Below are 19881 nucleotides of genomic sequence, written 5' to 3'. Positions count from 1 at the left end.
AAGTTAAAAACTTTGAAAAAAAATTAGAAGAATGGATAACTAGAATAACCAATGGAGAGAAGGGCTTCAAGGAGCTGATGGAGCTGAAAGCCAAGTTTCGAGAACTACGCGAAGATTGCAGAAGCCTCAGTAGCAGATGCGATCAACTGGAAGAAAGGGTATCGCTGATGGAAGATGAAATGAATGAAATGAAGAGAGAAGGGAAGTTTAGAGAAAAACGGATAAAAAGAAATGAACAAAGCCTCCAAGAAATTTGGGACTATGTGAAAAGACCAAACCTACGTCTGATTGGTGTACCTGAAAATGATGGGGAGAATGGAACCAAGTTGGAAAACACTCTGCAAGATATTATCCAGGAGAACTTCCCCAATCTAGCAAGGCAGGCCAGCATTCAGATTCAGGAAATACAGAGAACGCCACAAAGATACTCCTCGAGAAGGGCAACTCCAAGACACATTATTGTCAGATTCACCAAAGTTGAAATGAAAGAAAAAATGTTAAGGGCAGCCAGAGAGAAAGGTCGGGTTACCCACAAAGGGAAGCCCATCAGACTAACAGCTGATCTCTCAGCAGAAACTCTACAAGCCAGAAGAGAGTGGGGGCCGATATTCAACATTCTTAAAGAAAAGAATTTTCAACCCAGAATCTCCTATCCCGCCAAACTAAGCTTCATAAGTGAAGGAGAAATAAAACACTTTACAGACAAGCAAACGCTGAGTGATTTTGTCACCACCAGGCCTGCCCTAAAAGAGCTCCTGAAGGAAGCACTAAACATGGAAAGGAACAACCGGTACCAGCCACCGCAAAAACATGCCAAATTGTAAAGACCATCGAGACTAGGAAGAAACTATAGCAACTAACGAGCAAAATAACCAACTAACATCATAATGGCAGGATCAGATTCACACATAACAATATTAACGTTAAATGTAAATGGGCTAAATGCTCCAATCAAAAGACACAGACTGGCAAACTGGATAAGGAGTCAGGACCCATCAGTGTGCTGTATTCAGGAAACCCATCTCACGTGCAGAGACACACATAGACTCAAAATAAAGGGATGGAGGAAGATCTATCAAGCAACTGGAAAACAAAAAAAGGCAGGGGTTGCAATCCTAGTCTCTGATAAAATAGACTTTAAACCAACAAATATCAAAAGAGACAAAGAAGGCCATTACATAATGGTAAAGGGATCAATTCAACAAGAAGAGCTAACTATCCTAAATATATATGCACCCAACACAGGAGCACCCAGATTCATAAAGCAAGTCCTGAGTGACCTACAAAGGGACTTAAACTCCCACACAATAATAATGGGAGATTTTAACACCCCACTGTCAGCATTAGACAGATCAACGAGACAGAAAGTTAACAAGGATATCCAGGAATTGAACTCAGCTCTGCACAAAGTGGACCTAATAGACATCTACAGAACTCTCCACCCCAAGTCAACAGAATATACATTTTTTTCAGCACCACACCACACCTATTCCAAAATTGACCACATAGTTGGAAGTAAAGCTCTCCTCAGCAAATGTAAAAGAACAGAAATTATAACAAACTGTCTCTCAGACCACAGTGCAATCAAACTAGAACTCAGGATTAAGAAACTCACTCAAAACCGCTCTACTACATGGAAACTGAACAACCTGCTCCTGAATGACTATTGGGTACATAATGAAATGAAGGCAGAAATAAAGATGTTCTTTGAAACCAACGAGAACAAAGACACAACATACCAGAATCTCTGGGACACATTCAAAGCAGTGTGTAGAGGGAAATTTATAGCACTAAATGCCCACAAGAGAAAGCAGGAAAGATCCAAAATTGACTCCCTAACATCACAATTAAAAGAACTAGAAAAGCAAGAGAAAACACATTCAAAAGCTAGCAGAAGGCTAGAAATAAATAAAACCAGAGCAGAACTGAAGGAAATAGAGACACAAAAAACCCTTCAAAAAATTAATGAATCCAGGAGCTGGTTTTTTGAAAAGATCAACAAAATTGATGGACCGCTAGCAAGACTAATAAAGAAGAAAAGAGAGAAGAATCAAATAGATGCAATAAAAAACGAAAAAGGGGATATCACCACCGATCCCACAGAAATACAATCTACCATCAGAGAATACTACAAACACCTCTATGCAAATAAACTAGAAAATCTAGAAGAAATGGATAAATTCCTCGACAAATACACTCTCCCAAGACTAAACCAGGAAGAAGTTGAATCTCTGAATAGACCAATAACAGGTTCTGAAATTGTGGCAATAATCAATAGCTTACCAACCAAAAAGAGTCCAGGACCTGATGGATTCACAGCTGAATTCTACCAGAGGTACAAGGAGGAACTGGTATCATTCCTTCTGAAACTATTCCAATCAATAGAAAAAGAGGGAATCCTCTCTAACACATTTTATGAAGCCAGCATCGTCCTGATACCAAAACCTGGCAGAGACATAACCAAAAAAGAGAATTTCAGACCAATATCCTTGATGAACATTGATGCAAAAATCCTCAATAAAATACTGGCAAACCGAATCCAGCAGCACATCAAAAAGCTTATCCACCATGATAAAGTGTGTTTCATCCCTGGGATGCAAGGCTGGTTCAACATACGCAAATCAATAAATGTAATCCAGCATATAAACAGAACCAAAGACAAAAACCACATGATTATCTCAATAGATGCAGAAAAGGCCTTTGACAAAATTCAACAACCCTTCATGCTAAAAACTCTCAATAAATTAGGTATTGATGGGACGTATCTCAAAATAATGAGAGCTATCTACGACAAACCCACAGCCAATATCATACTGAATGGGCAAAAACTGGAAGCATTCCCTCTGAAAACTGGCACAAGACAGGGATGCCCTCTCTCACCGCTCCTATTCAACATAGTGCTGGAAGTTCTGGCCAGAGCAATCAGGCAGGAGAAGGAAATAAAAGGTATTCAATTAGGAAAAGAGGAAGTCAAATTGTCCCTGTTTGCAGATGACATGATTGTATATCTAGAAAACCCCATTGTCTCAGCCCAAAATCTCCTTAAGCTGATTAGCAACTTCAGCGAAGTCTCAGGATACAAAATTAATGTACAAAAATCACAAGCATTCTTGTACACCAATAACAGACAAACAGAGAGCCAAATCATGAGTGAACTCCCATTCACAATTGCTTCAAAGAGAATAAAATACCTAGGAATCCAACTTACAAGGGATGTGAAGGACCTCTTCAAGGAGAACTACAAACCACTGCTCAATGAAATAAAAGAGGATACAAACAAATGGAAGAACATTCCATGCTCATGGGTTGGAAGAATCAATATCGTGAAAATGGCCATACTGCCCAAGGTAATTTATAGATTCAATGCCATCCCCATCAAGCTACCAATGACTTTCTTCACAGAATTGGAAAAAACTACTTTAAAGTTCATATGGAACCAAAAAAGAGCCCGCATCGCCAAGTCAATCCTAAGCCAAAAGAACAAAGCTGGAGGCATCACGCTACCTGACTTTAAACTATACTACAAGGCTACAGTAACCAAAACAGCATGGTACTGGTACCACAACAGAGACATAGATCAATGGAACAGAACAGAGCCCTCAGAAATGATGCCGCATAGCTACAACTATCTGATCTTTGACAAACCTGACAAAAACAAGCAATGGGGAAAGGATTCCCTATTTAATAAATGGTGCTGGGAAAACTGGCTAGCCATATGTAGAAAGCTGAAACTGGATCCCTTCCTTACACCTTATACAAAAATTAATTCAAGATGGATTAAAGACTTATATGTTAGACCTAAAACCATTAAAATCCTACAAGAAAACCTAGGCAATACCATTCAGGACATAGGCGTGGGCAAGGACTTCATGTCTAAAACACCAAAAGCAATGGCAACAAAAGCCAAAATCGACAAATGGGATCTCATTAAACTAAAGAGCTTCTGCACAGCAAAAGAAACTATCATCAGAATGAACAGGCAACCTACAGAATGGGAGAAAATTTTTGCAACCTACTCATCTGACAAAGGGCTAATATCCAGAATCTACAATGAACTCAAACAAATTTACAAGAAAAAAACAAACAACCCCATCAAAAAGCGGGCAGAGGACATGAACAGACACTTCTCAAAAGAAGACATTTATGCAGCCAGAAAACACATGAAGAAATGCTCATCATCACTGGCCATCAGAGAAATGCAAATCAAAACCACAGTGAGATACCATCTCACACCAGTTAGAATGGCCATCATTAAAAAATCAGGAAACAACAGGTGCTGGAGAGAATGTGGAGAAATAGGAACAGTTTTACACTGTTGGTGGGACTGTAAACTAGTTCAACCATTGTGGAAGTCAGTGTGGCGATTCCTCAGGGATCTAGAACTAGAAATACCATTTGACCCAGCCATCCCATTACTGGGTCTATACCCAAAGGACTATAAATCATGCTGCTATAAAGACACATGCACACGTATGTTTATTGCGGCACTATTCACAATAGCAAAGAGTTGGAACCAACCCAAATGTCCAAAAATGATAGACTGGATTAAGAAAATGTGGCACATATACACCATGGAATACTATGCAGCCATAAAAAATGATGAGTTCGTGTCCTTTGTAGGGACATGGATGAAACTGGAAAACATTCTCAGTAAACTATTGCAAGGACAAAAAACCAAACACCGCATGTTCTCTCTCATAGGTGGGAATTGAACAATGAGAACTCATGGACACAGGAAGGGGAACATCACACTCCGGGGACTGTTGTGGGGTGGGGGGAGGGGGAGGGACAGCATTAGGAGATACACCTAATGCTAAATGACGAGTTAATGGGTGCAGGAAATCAACATGGCACATGGATACATATGTAACAAACCTGCACATTGTGCACATGTACCCTAAAACCCTAAAGTATAATAAAAAAAAAAAAGAAGACATTAACAAATACCCACAAAGGCAAAACCATCCAGGAAAATATGACCTTAACAAATGAAATAAATAAGGCACTAGTGACCAGTCCTACAGAGACAGAGATATGTGACCTTTCACGGAAAGAATTCAAAATAGCTGTATTAAGGAAGCTCAATAAAATTAAAGATAACATGGAGAAGGTATTCAGAACCCTGTAAGATAAATTTAACAAAGATCAAAATAATTGAAAAGAATAAAGCAGAAATTCTGGAGCTGAAAATGCAACTGACATACTGAAGAATGCATCAGAGTCTGTTAACAGCAGAATTGACAAGCAAAAGAATAATTAGAGAGCTTAAAGACAGGCTATTTGAAAACGTACAGTCAGAGGACACAGAAGAAAAGAGAACAAAGAAGAATGAAACATGCCGTCAAGATCTAGAAAGTACCCTCAAAAGGACAAATCTGAGTAATTGGCCTTAAAGAGAAAGTACAGAGATAGGGGTGGAAGGTTTATTCAAAAAGAAAATAACAGAAATTTCCAAACCTAGAGAAAGATATCAATATTCAAGTACAAGAAGGGTATAGAACACCTAGTAAATTTAACCCAAATAAGACTATCTCAAGCCATATAATAATCAAACTCCTAAATGTAAAGAATAAAGAAAGGATACTAAAAGCAGAAAGACGAATGAAAGAAATAACATACAAAGAGGCTTCAATATGTTTGGCAGCCGACTTCTCAGTGCAAACCTTACAGGCCAGGAGAGAGTGGCATGAGACATTTAAAGTGCTGAAGGGAAACAAACAAACAAAAAAAGCTTTTATCCTGGGATAGTATAACCAGCCAAAAATTCCTTCAAACATGGAAGAGAAATAAAGACTTTCCAAGACAAACCAAAGCTGAGGGTTATTGTTAACACCAAACCTGTCCTACAAGAAATGCTAAAGGGAGTTCTTCAATCTGAAGAAAAAGGACATTAATGAGCAATAAGAAATTATCTGAAGTTATACAATTTACTGGTGATAGTAAGTACATGGAAAAACAGAATATTAGAACACTGTAATGACAGCGTATAAACTACTCCTACCTTGAGTAGAAAGACTAAAAAATGAACATATCAAAAATAATAACTACAACTTTTCAAGACATAGTATATATAATAAGATAAATAGAAACAACAAAAAGTTAAAAAGCAGGGGAATAAAGTGTAGAGAGTTTTTATTAGTATTCTCTTTGTTTATGCAATCAGTGTTGTCTTCTGTTTAAAACAATAGATTATAAAACATTATTTACAAGCCTCACGGTAAATTCGAATCCAAAAACACAACAGATATACAAAAAATTAAAAGCAATAAATTAAAACACAGAACCCGAGAAAATCACCCTCAGTAACAGGAACTGGAAGGAAGGAAAGAAGGAAGACCACAAAACAACCAGAAAACAAATAACAAAATGGCAGAAGTAAGTCCTTAGTAGTAATATGGAATGTAAATGAACTAAATCCCCCAAACAGAAGACATGGAGTGGTTGAATATTTTTTTAAATAATCCAATAATCTGTTGCCTATAAGAAACATACCTCACCTATAAAGACACACATAGCCTGAAAATAAAGGGATGGAAAAATATATTTCATGCAAATGGAAACTAGAAAAGAACAGGAAAGCTATACTTAAATCAGACAAAATATATTTCAAGACAAAAATTATAAAAAGAGACAAGGTCATGATATACTGATAAAGGGGTCAATTCAGCAAAAGGATATAACAATTTGCAAATATATGTGCACCCAACACTGGAGCACCCAGATATATATCAAATATTATTAGAGCTAAAGAGAGAGACAGACTCTAATACAATAATAGCTGGAGACTTCAACATCCTACTTTCAGCATTGGACAGATCTTACAGACAGAAAATCAACAAAGAAACATTGGGTTTAATCTGTACAATAGACCAAATAGACCTAGTAGATATTTACAGAACATGTCATCCAACAGCTGCAGAAAACACATTCTCCCCCTCACAACATGGATCATTCTCAAGGATAGCCCATATGTAAGGCCACAAAACAGGCCTTACTGTATTCAAAAAATTAAAAGTATTTCAAGTAATTTCTCTTACCACAACGGAATAAAACTAGAAATCAATAAGAGGAATTTTGGAAAATACGAACACATGAAAATTAAACAATACACACTGAATAGGTAATGGGTTAATGAAGAAAATAAGAAGGAAATTAAAAGATTTCTTGAAATAAATGATAATGGAAAGGCAACATACCAAAACATATGGAATATAGCAAAAGCTGTTCTAAGGAGAAAGTTAATGGCAGTAAGCACTTACATCAAAAAAGTAGAAAAAAACTTCAAGTAAACAACATAACAATGAATATTAATAAACTAGAAAAGCAGGAGCAAAACTCAGAATTAGTAGAAGAAAAGAAACAAAAAATCTCAGAGCATGAATAAAGGAAATTGAAATAAAAATATAAACAATCAACAAAAGGAAAAGTTGCTTTTTTGAAAAGATAAATAAAATCATCAAACCTTTAGAAACACAGAAACAGAGAAGACCCAAATAAATAAAATCAGAGATGAAAAAGGAGACATTACAACCAATACTGCAGAAATTCAAAGGATTATTAGAGGCTACTATGAGCAACTATATGCCAATAAAGTGGAAACTATAGAAAAAAGGGATACATTCCTAGACAATGCAACCTCTTAAAATTGAACAATGAAGACATCTAAAACCTGAACAGATCAATAGCAAGAACTGAGATTGAAGCCAGAAAATAAAGTCTCCCAGCAAAGAAAATCCCAGTACCTGATGGCTTATTTTGCAAAATTTACCAAACTTTTCAAGAAGTAATACCGATCTTACTCAAACTAGTCTGAAAAATACAGGATGAGGGAATATTTCCAAATCCATTCTATGAGTCCAGTATTACCCTGACACAAAAACCAAAGTCATGAAAGAAAGAAAGAAAGAAAGAGAGAGAGAGGGAGAATGAGAGAGAGAGAGAAAGAGAGAGAGAGAGAGAGAGAGAGAGAAAGAAAGAAAGAAAGAAAGAAAGAAAGAAAGAAAGAAAGAAAGAAAAAGATTCTACTGTGCAGAATCCCTGATGAACATTGATGCAAAAATTCTCATCAAAATACTAGCAAACCGAATTTAAGAACACATTAAAAAGATCATTCATTATGACCAAGCGGGATTTATCCCAGGCATTCAAAGATGAGTCAACACATGCAAATCCAACAGCGTGATGCATCCTATCAACAGAATGAAAGACAATAACTGTATTATCATTTTAATTGATTCTAAGACAACATTTGATATAATTCAGCATCCCCTCATGATGAAAACCTCAGAAAATCTGGTATAGAAGGAACATACCTCAGCAAATAAAAGCCAAATACAACAGACCCACAGCTAATATTACATTGAATGACAAAGATGGAAAGCATTTCCTCTATGATCTGGAACACAAGGATGCCCACTTTCCACTGCTATTCAACATAGTACTAGAAGTGCTGGCTGGAGCAATCAGGCAAGTGAAAAGAATAAAGGACATCCAAACTGGAAAAGAAAAGTCACATTATCCTTGTTTGCAGATGATATGATCTTATATTTGAAAAAACTAAAGACACCACCAAAAAGCTGTTAGAACTGTTAAACAAATTCAGTAAACTTGCAGGATACAAACTCAAATTACAAAAAACAGTAGCAATTTTATATGCCGACAGTGAACAATCTGAAAAAGAAATCAAGAAAATAATCCCATCTATAATCACTACAAATAAAATAAAATACCTAGGAATAAACTTAACCAAAGAAGTGAAAGATCTCTACAATGAAAACAGTAAAATATTCGATAAAAGAAGTTGACGAGGACACACAGAAAATGTAAAGATTTTCCATATTCATGAATTGGATCAATATTGTTGAAGTGTCCATATTACCTAAAGCAATCTACAGATTCAGTGCAATTGCTATTGAAATACCAATGACATTCTTCACAAAAATAGGAAAATAATCTTAAAATTTATATAGAACCATAAAAGACTCAGAGGAGCCAAAGCTATCCTGAGCAAAAAGAACAAAACCAGAGGAATCACATTACTTGACTTCAAATAATAGTACAGAGCTACAGTAACCAAAGCAGCATGTTACTGGCATAAAAACAGAAACATAGACCAATGGAGTAGAATAAATCTATACATGCACAGTGAATTCATTTTCAACAAAAGTGCCAAGAACATACATTGGAGAAAGGACAGTCTCTTCAATAACGGTGTTGAGAAAACAAGATATCCATATGTAGAAGAATGAAGCTAGACTTCTATCTCTCACCACATACAAAAATCAAGTAAAAATGAACTCACAACTTAAATCTAAGATCCCAAACTATGCAACTACTAAAAGAAAGCATTGGAGAAGCTCTCCAGGACATTGGAGTGGGCAAAGAGTTCTTGAATAATACCCCACAAACACAGGCAATCAAAGCAAAAGTGGGCAAATGGGATCACATCAAATTAAGAAGCTTCTGCACAGCAATGGAAACAATCAACAGAGAGAAAAGACAACCCACAAAATGGGAGAAAATATTTGCAAACTATCTATCTGACAAGGGAATAATAACCAGAATATATAAGGAGCTCAAACAACTCTACAAGAAAAAAAAATTTAATAATCCGATTTAAAAATGGGCAAAATATCTTAATAGATATTTATCAAAAGACATACAAATGGAAAACAGGTATATGAAAAGGTACTCAACAATATTAACCATCAAAGTGCAAATCAGAACTATGAGATATCATCTCACCCTAGTTAAAATTGCTTTTATCCAAGAGACATGCAATGACAAATGCTGGAGAGGCTGTGGAGAAAAGGGAATCCTTGAACACTGTTGGTGGGAATGCAAATTAGTACGACCACTCTGAAGAAGAGTTTGGAGGCTCCTCAAAAAACTAAAAATAGAACTACTACATGATCCAGCAATCCTACTCCTAGGTATATTCTCAAAGAAAGGAAATCAGTATATTGAAGAGACAGTCTCTGAAAACCCAAAGTGAGTCCATTAGAGAAGTCATACATTGGGCAGAAATGGCTAGGTCTTTTCTTAGGCAATGACCGAGGTCTGCTCTGCAGAGTGTGAACTTGGTTTCAAAGCTGAAGCATACCCACACCTGAATAAGTTAAAGCCAGGTATTGCCATATAACCATAGTTCTAATAGCTGGGCAATGTGTATGCAGAATGTTCCTTTTTTTGTTTGTTTGTTTTTCTGAGACAGAGTCTCACTCATTCACCCAGGCTGGAGTGCAGTGGCATGATCTCAGCTCACGGCAACCTCCTCTTCCTGGGTTCAAGTGATTCTCCTACCTCAGCCTCCCCAGTAGCTGGGATTACAGGTCTGTGCCACCACGCCTGGCTAATTTCTGTATTTTTAGTAGAGATGGAGTTTTGCCATGTTGGCCAGGCTGGTCTCAAACTCCTAGCCTCAAGTGATCTGCCAGCCTCGGCCTCCCAAAGTGTTGAGATCATAGGCGTGAGCCACTGCACTCTGCTTGTTTTGTCTTAAAGTAGGTTTTGAATGGTACATATCCATGTCTGTCACATGTGACATTATTCTCCCATCTTTTGGCTATAAGTTTCATTACGTAGAGATTTTTGTTTTATTCACTGGCTTATGACCTGTGTCTTCAAGAATGTCAAGTATGAGTAGGAGCTAAATAAATATTTGTTGAATGAATGAATGAAATCTGTCTGATTTCTGTGTCCATCTCTCACTTTTTTCCAAATATTGGCAGGGATCAAGACTGTAGTTTATTGGATACCTTCTGTCCCTGAAATGTATATGGCCTATCTCATAGTATTTTGGTAAGGATCATATTCAATAAATTACATAATTTGATATCAAAATTTTCAAAGCAATGCACAAATGTTCAAAATCAATAGTACCAAATACTATTGCCAATTTAAAATTACTATTTCTGTCCTTTCCTTTTGTTTTTCTATTAATTATTGCTTTTAATTCACATTTTCCAGTTTAAAGGGTATCTATTCTTTCTTTCCATTTTATTCTCTGCCATACAATCTAACACATCTTAGTCGTTTATTATTACTTCCAAATAAAATAGTGACAGTACTACATGAAGAGAGATAGATGAAATTCAAATTGGAAATTATTTTTCTAAGACAGCTTATATAAAACATTTTGTTGTATGAAAACTTTGAAACCAGAAACTACAGTGTAACGTGGACATTGTAAATTTGTCACTGATAGTGAAAATGAACTCACTATCTTGCACTCAACACACATCCCACTAACTGATCTTCCGTGCATTCTAAGAGGCATTGGATTCAGCCTTGACTGCATCACATCTACTGAACTGGGTGGTCTTTCAGGGCAGCCTCAGCTACCTTGGCCATAAACCCTCTGATATGATTTCATTGTGTATGTCTTCCTTTTGAGTTACCTTAGACCTTTTCAGTTAACTCCTCCCATGCCTCAACTCCTTCCTAAATAGCTCCCATTCACATTACTTAAATATACTTAGAAACCCTAGTAAAGCATTACATAGAAGGTAGCAATTGCAGCCAACTTTTTTGGAGTACTTTGTCTGTGTCTAATCCTGTGTTAATTCTTTTCATATATTATCACATTTGGTTCTCACAACAGTACCGTGAGATAGGTATATAATTATTATCCTCTTAATTTTATAAAACACATAAAAGGAAATGAAAAGAAATAGCAATTTCCCCAGATTACACAGCTACCAGGTAGGAGAGTGAACATATGAACAGAGGTAAAATGACCTAAAGGCTCACCTTCTTAATTGGATTGCTTGACTGCTGGGTTAGTTATTATTGGTATTTCATCAAATACAGCATAATTATGTAACCTGTTCCGAAATATTTAATATCTATTATTATTAAATAAGAAACAATTCAGCCTGACATTCAAACTTGTCTGCAGTAGTACCAACTCATTCTTCCAACTTCATCTTCTGTTCACTCCTCTCTCACATTTTTTCTTAGCTGCCAAAGTATTCAACTAGTTTTCTCACCCCTAACCCCTATATATAAATGTATTTGTAACTTTTCCCAGCTCTATATTCTTATGCTGGTTAAATTTCACCTACACTTCAAAGAATACATTTTACAAATAGAGTTCTCTCAATTCTCTATCCAAGGTGCTCCTTGAGAGATGAACTTGTATTATAATGCATTGTACATACTGCCGTATAATATGGATATTCAAGTTCTATTTTACAACATAAACTGTGTCCTTCTTTGAGAGGAGGGTGTATTACCATCTGAGTCTCAATCGTCACCACTTTCAGCACAGTGACCTTTATATAATATGTCCAATAAATGATTGCTGAATTGAAAGAAACCAAAAGCAACCTGGTAGAAATTTTCCTTGTGGCCAACGAGAAAAAGATACACTGAGAATGAAGTCATAGATGATTACAATAGTTTCCATATCTACAAAGGATATGTCCCAAGACCCCCAAGCTAATACCAAACCACAAATAGTACCAAAACCTGTAAATACTATGATTTTTCTCTACATAGCTACCTATGGTTAAGTTTAATTTATAAATTAGGCACATTAACAGATTAACAACAATAACTTATAATAAAATAGAACATTTATAACAATAACTGTAATAAAAATATGAATGTGGTCCCTCTCAAAATATCTTATTGTTTGTAATATTTTCAGACTCTGGTTGATCATGGGTAAATGAAATCAGGAAAAGTAAAACCACATATAATGGGGGAACTGCTGTGCTCTACAGCATTCTCTCTTTTGGAATGAAATTTTCACTCACTTTGCTATAGATGCAAACATTGTTTTCTAATCAAATGTGTTTTGTTTTTTAATTTTAATTCTAAAAAGCTCCTTTTGCAATAGAAGTGAAGGAATTTTAGGAATGGTGCATTCTATATTGGCACAATACTCTTTGTATTTTTAGTACCTACTTCGGATATTACTTAACTCTATGAAGGAAAAAAAATGCTGGCACCACAGGAAAATCACATCTGCTGTCACAACTATTTTCATAGGTCCCTTTCTTTTTCCAAAATGGCAATAGAAAAGCTGTGCACAGAACAGAAGCCTGAAATGTGGGAGCCTGCCCAGGCGCCCCATTGTCCTTTCCGTCATATTATAAATGAAACAAAAAGACAGCACAGGCAGTTGGCTACAGGTCTGACTGCCAACAGTAATAAATAAAATGTTTAAAGGTATGTCTTTTTCAAATGGGAATGTCTTGATACTCCACAAAAATAAACATATTCGTCCTAACATACAGCGAATTCATATACAGTAGCAGCAAGTTTCCTGATAGAGGCGATCAATTCAATTCAGTTCTTAGTCAGTCCTAGAAAATATGTGGAAAGTCATGGTGTAAGGGGAGAACTGCCCTTTGCTTCCAAAATTTACGCAGGGGTAGTTCAATTTTTATTTAAATCTTAGCACTGGAGGCTTAGAAGGACAATGTGCTATAGCAGAAAAAACAGGTTTTGAAACCTGACCTGATAAAAATACTGATTCCGGCATTTCATAATTGGAAGATGGTTTCATGTTACTTAATTTCTCTAATATTTCTTTTTTTAATTTATAAAATGAAGAAAATATTAACCTTTTTGTATATATATAGTAGCTGTTAAAGATAGTCATGATGTCCAAAACATAGGTGTTCCACAAATAATAGCTAATTCTATTATTATTATCCCTGTATGAAAATAATGGCAAAAGGCATCAGCATTCTAATCGTATCCTATGGAAAGGAAACAAAGACTGCAGGACCTCATTAGAAATTTCCTTCCAGTTGAAAGAGTCAAGTCACCTTCTCTCCTCTGGTCCTCAGGCCTTCATTCTAGAGTAATCATCTCCCAAATACAAAAATTAAAATAAAAAAACAAACAACCACAAAAAAAACTATCCAAATGGGAGATGAATAAAAACTCTGGAAATAGTTCAATATTTTTCTCCTAGCTACTTGTAATTTCCAGTTCTTTGAGATAATTGCCGATTAGTATTCATCCCATTAAGCAGCCAAAGTGTTTATAACAAAGGAGAATGGCAACTGCTTTACCAGTCCTAATTTTAAACTGGGATAAAGATTACTAACTGATTATACTTATTAGCTTTTATTTTTAACAAATTACCCTGTAACATTAATTAATTCATTTTTCATTTTTTCTTCAACTGACATAACCAAGTGTAGTCTACATGCCAGATGATACAATGTATATAGATTTGGATTTTGACTTTAAGAAGCCAAAAACTTAGTATTTAAAACGAGAGAAAAAAGCAGTTACTGGTCCAGAGCTGTTTAGCTTCTGTAAAACAGTAAAGAAAAATTTTTAAAGTATTTTTTTCTGGATATATTAGCACATATCCTAACACATATGCTAACATATCATATATTGTATGTAAACACATGATTCTTCACTTGTGATAGATAACTCAACTGGAATTCATGAGCTAAATCAAAGCATCTAATTTATATTTCACTTTTATCCATCAAAAAATGATGTGGAGAGCATAGAGAAGATTGTTCAAAGAGAATAGAAACATAATATAAATGAAGATATAGCAAGGGTAATTTAGCTTCTCTGTATAAATTCAAATTATTGAGCCCAGTTGAAGTATGTAGAAGGAGTTGGGAGAATTTGCAAAAGTGCTACAAAACCAATGTTGACAACATTTGTGAAACCAGGAAGAACAAGACAATCAGTGAAAAATGAAAGACTAGCAAATGTTTCTCCATGTAAGAAACTAGTTTCTAGCATAGACGGTTCAATAGATGATTAGTACATCTTAGAAATAAAAACATTGACCATTAGCAAGTGGCATATATTTACACAGAGGAGAAGCCAATTCACCCTTTAAAAAATCCTAAGTTAAACAGTGCATCACAAGTGGATTAAGTTGTATACCAAAATCTCTCTTCATGGTTTTCAAGAAGAATGCAGAGATGTATCAAGAAGTCATTGTAAAACTTACTGGTTTTAAATGTAGATTGATATAAGTTAGCAGGAACATTTCCAAATGGGTTTAATAAATTTTGTCTTTAGTCTTACTTGCCCAGAATTTTAATGGCATAAATTTGATAGGTGTAGCTAGTAAGTTCTGTATCAGATTCAGAATATAAAACTATTTAAACATGGTAGATTAACTCTAACATAATGGAAGTAACTGGATAACTGTAAATTAATAGATGTTCGTGTCATACAACAAACTATACTAGGATCAAGAGGTAAGACTGCCTTAAGGATGGCATGTATGTGTATATTTTAAGGTCAAACTTAAAATTTGAAAGATATTATATATAATTAAGTTAAAAATCTCACTGAATACAAATATTTCCTCCTGATGAATGATTAACTAGCTTTAATCTTAAGAGAGGGAATCACATTCTCCCTTTGCAAATATTTTTTGTGTTCCTTCAATCTAAAGTTGTGCAGGGAAGTAAAATTGATCATAGCACCATAAAATACATTATTTGCATATATATAGCAAACAATATATAATTGCATATGTATGCAAATAATATATATTGCATATAATATTTGCATATTATATATAACTAATCACTTTTTACATCATTTACACGTATAAAATTTTATGCAACCAAACAAACGTTTTCAGCATAATGTAACCTCTGTATCAAACTAAGTTTCTTGTTGTCAAATGGTATATGCATAGATCATACTGTGGAATACAGTGGAAATTGATGCAAAATTAAATTCAAATATTTCAAAAGAGGTAGGATTTTATACAAAAAAAATGATGAAAAATGTTTGAATTGCATGCAAAATCTTTACAATGAGCATCTGGCTATTTAAGCCAATCAATTTTGAAGCAAAATCATAAAATATTTATGACATACTGAACATTTCCAAAGAGAACAACTTGAATATCAAAGAAATAAAAGAGGAACCTGTAGTAATTGATGGAGTGTACTACTGTCTCAAGAACGATTTTCTTTATAATAATATTGTCAAACAGGAATTGAAAAATATCATGTTATGCTATTATAAAACTTTGTTAAAAAATTGCATACACACCCAAAATCTGTCAAAACTTGATGCACTCTAAGTTAACTCATATTTTCTACAATTTAAAATTTGTTGACTATCATATAGAATTTCTACTTTGAAAATACTGGTTTTAAGACAAGTTTATACAAACAATTTTCAAATCTTTCTATGGAATTTTATTTCTTTTTGTAGAGTAGAATCATTTCAATTGCCTTTTTCTGACACTAGTTATGCTTAGCAGGCATCTCATCTGCTACCTGTTGAGAAACTTTATTCTGTATTTCAACAGATTAGACTTTATACTTTACTACCCATTCATTCATTAATGTATTCAAAAATATTTGTTGTGTTCTTTAAACCTGCTAAGATTTGTTGTAAAAGCCAAGGGACTGCAGTGAATAAAACAGATAAAAATCTATCTTTCAGACATTTTATACTGAGTAAACATCTTAACCAATTCTCTTTCCATCTTCTGTCCATCCTGTCTTTTGTAATGGTACTTAACAAATCACCTCTGCAAAATAATAGCTTTTCAAATATTTGAAGTTGTCATGTTCTACTTTAATCCTCTCTTCTTCCTGTTAGAAATACCCAGGTCCTTTCATTGTATTCTATTTGACACAGTTTTGAAACATATCCCCAACCATCAACTTCACCTGAGGCACCGTGATTTCTAAATTACTTCTTCATCCTTCTCATCTTTCTTTAGTGCCTTCCTATAATTTGTCAGAGATGTTTTTAGAATGTAGCTTACCAAATGTAAATTTGATAGATACACAATACGCAAATATAGGATAGAGAATAAATACTCTATCCCTTGTCCAGGGCATTATATAGCCATCTATACAGATAATAACGTGTCTGTAATATTTTCAGGGACATATCAAAGCTTAGAGCCAAATTAAGCTTTTCTTCATCTAACTCACCCATAGTGATTTAGCTGCAAATATTTCAGTCAGATATTTTCAATCCTATATTTATTTGAGTTGAGGTTTTGTTTTTTCTTTTTTTTTTTTTCCTTTTTTGGCACTGCAGGGCATCATATTTATCTCTGTTAAATTTCATTTTGTTTATTTTAGCCTATTGTTTTAGGCTTTTAGGGGGATGTTTAGTGTTTATTCTGTCCCAACAATATTTGTAATATTCCCTAGGTTTGTGTCACCTACAAATCTAATAAGCACACTTTTTTCTCACTAATTAAAAAATAAAAAATAATAAACCAGAGACAAGCATAGATCCCTGTAGTAACCTGCTAGAGATTGCCACTGGCTACTTCTTTACATGAGGGTGTTAAACCAGGTCTCAATTTCCCTTTCTCTGTTATTATCCAATTTACATTCCACAAGATTACAACCAACCCATCACGAATACAGTTATAATGCTTTTCTGAAATGGGAATACACCATGGTTACAGTATCCCCAGTAATTTCCCCCAAAAGAATTGTGTAGCTCCTTCCTCTGTGCATTTATTGCATGTTTTATGTACCTACAATATATTACCTACTAGAATTATATTAGAGTCATTTGTTTCCACAGCAGGTCAAGCAATGGTACTCGATATTTGTTAGCTGAATGAGTAAATGAGTGGTAGGTTAGTTTATGCTAACTTCTCAGTCAAGGACCCTAACAGAAAATGACACAAAGCTGTTGTCCTGTAAATGCTGAATGACTTCTGGCAACACCTAAGGTCTTAGCTAACAAGATTCAGTATATTAAGATCATTGCATGGCTATAAGTTGTAGAGATGACAGGAATTGCTACTTGCATTTAGAGCTGGAGAAACTAGAGTAACTAAAAATTATGACTGCTCCAGGGTCTATGACAAAGCAATTTAAAATAGGACTCACACGTCCTACTTTACAGAAATGTTCCACTCAAATCAGGGACAAATCTGTCAAATCAGAGAAGCTGCTTGGGGGTATATCATGTTTTGCCAATGCAAATTAATGTAGCAGTTTAGAATTAATGTTTTCTTTTATTACATGATTTCTTTTGTTTGTTAATGTTTTATAACAGTGTATGCAACTATTTTTATTATTAAATATTTACCATGCATCAGCTATGTAGTATCTATTCTGCTATGTATGTGTAGCACTGTGGAGACTCTAGGAAATATATTAAATATAGGATATTTAATTTGCTATACATAATGCATGTATGTATAGAAAAGTTCTCCTCACTCGTGGTGACTCACCATCTATTTGAAGAAGGCACATACATGAGAAAATTAAATAGCTAAATATGCATGATTAAGTTCAACCAGTAGTTTGATAATGTAATAATAATGGTAATTTGGATTTTATTTAATTAATGATACAACATACATTTAATGAATGGTAGTTATATATTTACTATGGAATTTCCCCACTGGGCAAAACAGTTATGGATCCCGCACTTTATTAACCTATAGTTTAATATTAGAAATATTGTAGAAATTTAGAGAAGAGAGATTTAGTTTGGCTATTTGGTCAGTAGAAGACTCATAAGGACATTGTACCTTGAATGCTGTATCTTGACAACTGAATAGTCACAGAATAGAGGAAAGCTGAATTCCAGGCTAGAGAAAAATTGACTTTGCCTATGAAAAAGAACGGTAATGACAAAAATAGATGCTACATCTTAAGAGATGCTGTTTTTTTTTTCTTTTTCTTCTTTTCTTCAATCCTTTATATATATCAAACAGAGAAAGATAATGATACAGATTTCAACTGGAAGAGACCAAGTCTTGCACTGGGGAAAGATGAGCGCAAAACTGTAACCTGATTAAATGAGTTTTAGCATCCTTTGAAAGAGTAAAATATTTACTGCTCTATTACACAAAGAATTTATTTTAAGTTCAAAACCTAAATATCTCATTTATACTCTCTGAATCTAAATGTCAAACTGGTGTGAAGACTAAAATAAAACATGACTTAAAGAGAGAGGACTCTCATACCACAAGCTTCCAACTTACCTAGAAAAGGCCACTGCAGTGCATTTTCAATGCTGCCTGTCATTCAATTTGCAAATTACAGGTCTGCTACCGAAGCTACCGAACATTGATGATCCATCACTGCCATGACAACAAAAGCGCTGCCTTAGCGACACTCACTGCTGGTGAGAGGCTGACACACTGCTTATAAATACTGTAGTTGGGAGATTAGAGTAAATTTCACAGAAAACAACATAATGAATCATGGTATGGAAATGCAACTGAAGTACGTCAACTTATTTGTATGAAAATGCATTCCAAAATTTTGTGTAGTCAAATGTATCTACTTAATTACAAGTTCAAAACAAATGCTCAAATGTACATATATAAACTTTAAATTTTTACTTGATAATTGATGGTATACCACTTCTCATTTTTGATCAGAATTCAGAAAAATAAATATGAAATATAAAAACCTGTCAAATTAAACATACCTTGGGCAACTTTTTAATAAATGCCAGTTTTACTATATAAAAAATCAGAAACATTGCTCAACAATTATTATTTTGTCATATTCACAGATACGAATTAGAATTTCATGCGACATTATTTACATTTATCTATTTTAAATCATATTTCAGTCTGTATGAGAAAATAAGAGAGGGTTTTGCAACTATATGTTAGAAAAAAGAAAAATTAATATGTGCTTGTTTGGAAAATATAAAATAAGACTAAAACACATTTATCTTATTTTAGTTTTGGATTACATAAGAAAAAAGTAATATATGAATAGAATATAAAATACGCAACACCCAGTTTGTTAAATTATCTGAAAATTTCCACTTGTCAACATGTTGAACATCTTAAAATTTCTGTGGAGTGAGTACTCATTGGATGAGTATTGGAAATGCTGACCCTGCAATGACTCAGCTTAGGAACAATAATGGTTTTGAGGTATCACTCTGGGAGTGGGCAGTTTTATTTTTTAT

The 19881-nt window shown here is 34.5% G+C and overlaps 1 long non-coding RNA gene across 1 annotated transcript in view; it reads right to left on the bottom strand.

The window, feature by feature from the left end:
• LOC105739814 overlaps positions 1–19024 on the bottom strand; it is a 42592-nt gene extending 23568 nt beyond the window's left edge. The window contains exon 1 of the long non-coding RNA XR_001115796.2: positions 18935–19024. This is a non-coding gene — a long non-coding RNA (uncharacterized LOC105739814). The remainder of the gene's footprint in view (positions 1–18934) is intronic.
• Between the last annotated feature and the right edge of the window lie 857 nt (positions 19025–19881).

Source organism: Nomascus leucogenys, chromosome 5 (assembly GCF_006542625.1).
Source record: "Nomascus leucogenys isolate Asia chromosome 5, Asia_NLE_v1, whole genome shotgun sequence".
NCBI lineage: Eukaryota > Metazoa > Chordata > Mammalia > Primates > Hylobatidae > Nomascus > Nomascus leucogenys.
This window is presented reverse-complemented; position numbering and strand designations above follow the sequence as displayed.